This window comes from Plectropomus leopardus, chromosome 9 (assembly GCF_008729295.1).
Source record: "Plectropomus leopardus isolate mb chromosome 9, YSFRI_Pleo_2.0, whole genome shotgun sequence".
Classification (NCBI taxonomy): domain Eukaryota; kingdom Metazoa; phylum Chordata; class Actinopteri; order Perciformes; family Serranidae; genus Plectropomus; species Plectropomus leopardus.
In genome coordinates, this window is record NC_056471.1 from 34,778,575 (window position 1) to 34,784,574 (window position 6,000).

Below are 6,000 nucleotides of genomic sequence, written 5' to 3' on the forward strand. Positions count from 1 at the left end.
GTGTGTGTGTGTGTGTGTGTGTGTGTGTGTGTGTGTGTGTGTGTTTTTTACTTTAATGTGGAGCCAGAAATCAAAAAACACCACAAACATAATTCTGTTAGTGTGTGTGTGAGTGTGTGTTTGTGTGTGTGTTGTGTTGCCACCTGCTCCAACAACACAAGCGAAGTGGAACGGAATCAGGCCCGAGGCGGCTCACACACACACACACACACACACACACAAAACACGCGACATACACACGCACACACACACACACACACACACACACACACACACACACACACACACACACACACACACACACACACACATGAAAACACGCAATAACATACACACACACACACACACACACACACACACACACACGAAAACACGCAATAACATACACACACACACACACACACGAAAACATGCAATAACACACACATGAAAACACACAATAACACACACACATTAAAACACAATAACATACACACACACATGAAAACACACAATAACACACACACACACGAAAACACGCAATAACATACACACACACATTAAAACACACAATAACACACACATTTAAAACACACGATAACATACACACACACACTTGAAAACACACAATAACACACACAAGAACAAAGCAGGCGAGTGACAGTGAATGGAGGCAGAGAGACGAGGAGGAGGAGAGGACACACACTGCACACATCATTATGTGTGTGTTAACAGCGTGTGTGTGTGTGCGTGTGTGTGTGTGTAGGTAGCAGGTGGTGTGACTCAGGAGGTCGTACACACACACCTGTGGGCGGGGTCAGAGGTCAGATGCTGTACAGCTGCTCTGTACGCTGGGCTGCTGAACTCTGTCTGCAGGAACACACACACACACACACACACACACACACACACACAGAAACAACATGGCTGCTTGTTGTCGGCAGCAGGAGAATAAAATGCTGAAAACGTGAGCAGAGTTTGGCTCAGATTTAATCTGTCGGTTTGTTTAAAGCAGAAAATATTTTCAGACCAAAAAAATCTCTTCTGTGATTATGACACTTTTATGTATTTTTACATTTCTTACAAAAATATTCTAAAACTACAAAGTTCTTGCAATTTGCAAAAATGTTTAGTTATTTTGTTCTCACTGAAAGTTGAATCACACAGTGACACACGCTTTTTAAAATTTTTATTTTTGTCATTTTACTGACGCTGCTCATCTCCATGTGAGAAAACGTTCCAGTAAAAGACGTTTTCACCGTCATTGCTTAGCCCCGCCCATGACGACTGTGATTGGTTAAAACAAATACAAACAAGCTGGAGTGTTTTTTTACCTCCAGCAGAGGGACGATGTGGACGACGTGTGAGTCCAGATGTTTCTGTAGTTTAGGCGCATTGCTGTGGAGACACACGTGACTACATACATGTTCCTACATCTCGGTCTCGGTCTCGGTCTCCATCTCAGTCTCCGTCTCCGTCTCCGCCTCAGCCTCCGTCTCGGTGGTGTCAGTGGTGGTCTGAGTGTTGGAGTATTTCTCGGAGCAGAGTGCAGTAATTTGCAGCAGATGCTAAGTGACAATCAGAGCTGTCACAGCGTCTCTGGAGACATCGAGACAGACAGAGACAGAGAGACACTCGAGGTGTTAAAGGACCTTCTGCCAAGTGTACAGTCGCTGGCAGCCGCCGCCGCAAACGCCTCCATCTGCAGCCTGACTGACAGGTAACGGCAATGGAAGTGACAGCTGACAGAGACAGAGAGACAGAGACAGAGACACAGAGAGACAGAGACAGACAGACAGAGATGAAGAGAGAGACAGAGAAAGACAGACATTTTTGTCCACAGATTTTTTTTTTGACGCTGTTTCTTTTCTCAAAAACAAACTTTATCCCTCTCTTTACTGCTGGACCACAAACATATGAAAGGGTTCGTACGGTCATGGAAAACCTGGAAAAGCCCTGGAAGAAAAAAGAAAAAATCGGTGCTAATATATAGACAAAACAGACATTTAAAGTTGCGTGCCCCTCCCCTTAAGTCAGAATAAAAACATAAGTCCATCGCTAGTGCTTTAAAAACATATATTTTTCACTCTGTGATGTCGCTCTGTGATGTCTTCTGTGACATCCCTCTATGATATAGCTCTTTGATGACCTCTGCGACGTCGCTCTATGATGTCACTCTGTGACGTCGCTCTGTGATGTCTTCTGTGATGTCGCTCTGTGATGTCGCTCTGGGATGTCTTCTGTGACGTCGCTCTGTGATGTCTTCTGTGACTCGTCTGTGATGTCTTCTGTGACGTCCCTCTATGATATCGTCTTTGATGACCTCCGCGACATCGCTCTATGATGTCACTCTGTGACGTCACTCTGTGATGTCACTCTGTGATGTCGCTCTGTGATGTCTTCTGTGACGTCGCTCTGTGATGTCTTCTGTGACGTCTCTCTGTGATGTCTTCTGTGATGTCGCTCTGTGATGTTGCTCTGTGATGTCGCTCTGTGATGTCTTCTGTGACGTCGCTCTGTGATGTCTTCTGTGACGTCTCTCTGTGATGTCTTCTGTGACATCGCTCTGTGACGTCGCTCTGTGATGTTGCTCCGTGATGTCGCTCTGTGACATCGCTCTGTGACGGCGCTCTGTGATGTCGCTCTGTGATGTCGGTTTGGTGTGTCTGGGCATTAAAGGATTTCTTTGTGATTTTGGGCGAACTGCTCCTTTAAAAGCAGCAGAAACCTTCAGTTCAGTCAGAGTCTTTGAGTTTTAGGAGCTCTGTGTTAATATCAGTTTGACATCATCTTCATCATCATTTAAACCTTCATCAGGCTTATCTTCATCACCTGACTCCTCCTCCTCCTCCTCCTCCTGCTCCTCCTGCTCCTCTTTGGCTCTCAGCAGGATTTTTTCTCTGCAGCCATAAAGACAGTTTTTACCTCTGTGCTACTTTATATGTCTCTGTCTCACTGGACACACACACACACACACACACACACACACACACACACCTACACACCGGGACGCCCTCTGCCCTCGTCACGCTCTGCCCTGCAGGGTCCAGGGATTTTATGACTGGCAGAGGTGTGTGTGTGTGTGTGTGTGTGTGTGTGTGTGTGTGTGTGTGTGTGTGTGTGTGTGTGTGTGTGTGTGTGTGTGTGTGTGGTGGTTAACTGCTTCAGCGCTGAGGCAGAAAATGACGCAGCGGTCGGCTGAGCTCAGTGAGGTTTTTATGGAGCCAAAGGCCGTCCGTCCTCCATCGCTTCCTCCTCCTGATCCTCTTTACTCCCTCTCTTCCTCCGTCCTCTGTCCGTCTTTTCTCCCGACTCCAACTGTCCATTTTTGTCCTCCTTTTCTGTCTCCTCCTCTTTCCTTCACCTTCATCCTTCTTTATTCTTCCTCTCCTACTTCATACTTTCTCCTCCACTTTCCTTATTCTCCTTTCCTCCTTCTCAGCTTTTGTAAATAATAATTTCCAGGCCTGGAAAAGTTTTGGAGGAGGAGGAGCAGGAGGAGATAAAGCAGAGAGGTGATGAAGGGGGAGATAAGGAGAGAGAGAGGAGGAGACGAGTGTTTCCAAACAGACACTTGAGATGATACGGAGGGAAAAAAACGTTTGGGTAAAGAACGACAGCATCTCTCCGTCTCTGCGCTCTTATCTCCTCTCCACAGTCTGAGCAGGAAGCCGAGGTGACTCAAGGTGAACAGCCAGGCGGCCATATTAAACACAAACCGGGGGAGGAGGAGAGGAGAGGAGAGGAGAGGAGAATAAAGGAGGAAAATATAGGAGGAGAACGGGTGAGGGAAGCAAAAATCACCGCCACAAAAGAGCTACAGTTCCTCTGAGTCGAGGCAAAGACACAAAATAGAAATTTAACCCTTTAACACCTGGATCCACGTCTGCTTTTATGCTGTATGCAGACGCCGTCGACAAACATTCAAACCGCTGAAACCAGAGAAAACTGAGAGAGAAACTTAAATCACAAAAAGTAGCAAAAGGTAACAAGGAAATGACCTGATATGTTAAAAAATAAAAAAATCAAGCCAATTTGCAGGTTTTCAAAAGTTAAAGGTACATATGAAAATATACCAGTAAAATAGTAATAATAATATAGCACAATAATGAGCACATTGGTTTGGTTTCTTCTTGAAACAAAAACAAAGACAACAAGCAACTTGGTGAGAAATGTTTTATACATTTTTTATTCAGTTTTTTTTTTTAAAAGCAAGTAAAAATTTTTGAAAGAACTATAATTAAAGTGATCATAATTATATTTTTAGAGTTTTTTTATGGAATAATTTTATTGTTTAAGCAGGTTTTTTTTAAGTGTGTGTGCTTCTTTGTTGGTTTGTTTGTTTTTACTCAGTTTCTGGTATTTTCTTGTCCTTTTTACTAATTTCTGGGTCGTTTCTTCTTAACTTGCCCTCTGCCTCTCCATGTGTTTGAAAGAATTAAAGCCCGTTTGCTCCGGTTTCAAAGGGTTAAAACAGTCTGAGTGAAAAAAACATATAAATGATGCACTGTGACGCTGGTGACAGCAGCATGTTTGTGTTGATCAGCAGCGGCTTTATGACACACGTGTGTCACACGTGTCACGGTGACGTTCCAGCTGCAAACTAACAGCCAGAGTCCAACGATCGAGGTCATTAAACGCAAACTCTGTTAACCCTTCACATGACCCACTTCTCACACATACAGCCATGATAATGAACTGTGGCGTGTTATTAACGTGTTAATCTCATGCATGTGTGAGAAGTGGGTCATGTGAAGGGTTAACAGAGTTTGCGTTTAATGACCTCGATCGTTGGACTCTGGCTGTTAGTTTGCAGCTGGAACGTCACCGTGACACGTGTGACACACGTGTGTCATAAAGCCGCTGCTGATCAACACAAACATGCTGCTGTCACCAGCGTCACAGTGCATCATTTATATGTTTTTCACTCAGACTGTTTTAACCCTTTGAAACCGGAGCAAACGGGCTTTAATTCTTTCAAACACATGGAGAGGCAGAGGGCAAGTTAAGAAGAAACGACCCAGAAATTAGTAAAAAGGACAAGAAAATACCAGAAACTGAGTAAAAACAAACAAACCAACAAAGAAGCACACACACTTAAAAAAAACCTGCTTAAACAATAAAATTATTCCATAAAAAAACTCTAAAAATATAATTATGATCACTTTAATTATAGTTCTTTCAAAAATTTTTACTTGCTTTTAAAAAGAAAAAACTGAATAAAAAATGTATAAAACATTTCTCACCAAGTTGCTTGTTGTCTTTGTTTTTGTTTCAAGAAGAAACCAAACCAATGTGCTCATTATTGTGCTATATTATTATTACTATTTTACTGGTATATTTTCATATGTACCTTTAACTTTTGAAAACCTGCAAATTGGCTTGATTTTTTTATTTTTTAACATATCAGGTCATTTCCTTGTTACCTTTTGCTACTTTTTGTGATTTAAGTTTCTCTCAGTTTTCTCTGGTTTCAGCGGTTTGAATGTTTGTCGACGGCGTCTGCATACAGCATAAAAGCAGACGTGGATCCAGGTGTTAAAGGGTTAAATTTCTATTTTGTGTCTTTGCCTCGACTCAGAGGAAACTGTAGCTCTTTTGTGGCGGTGATTTTTGCTTCCCTCACCCGTTCTCCTCCTATATTTTCTCCTTTATTCTCCTCTCCTCTCCTCTCCTCTCCTCCTCCCCCCGGTTTGTGTTTAATATGGCCGCCTGGCTGTTCACCTTGAGTCACCTCGGCTTCCTGCTCAGACTGTGGAGAGGAGATAAGAGCGCAGAGACGGAGAGATGCTGTCGTTCTTTACCCAAACGGTTTTTTTCCCTCCGTATCATCTCAAGTGTCTGTTTGGAAACACTCGTCTCCTCCTCTCTCTCTCTCCTTATCTCCCCCTTCATCACCTCTCTGCTTTATCTCCTCCTGCTCCTCCTCCTCCAAAACTTTTCCAGGCCTGGAAATTATTATTTACAAAAGCTGAGAAGAGGAAAGGAGAATAAGGAAAGTGGAGGAGGAAAGTATGAAGT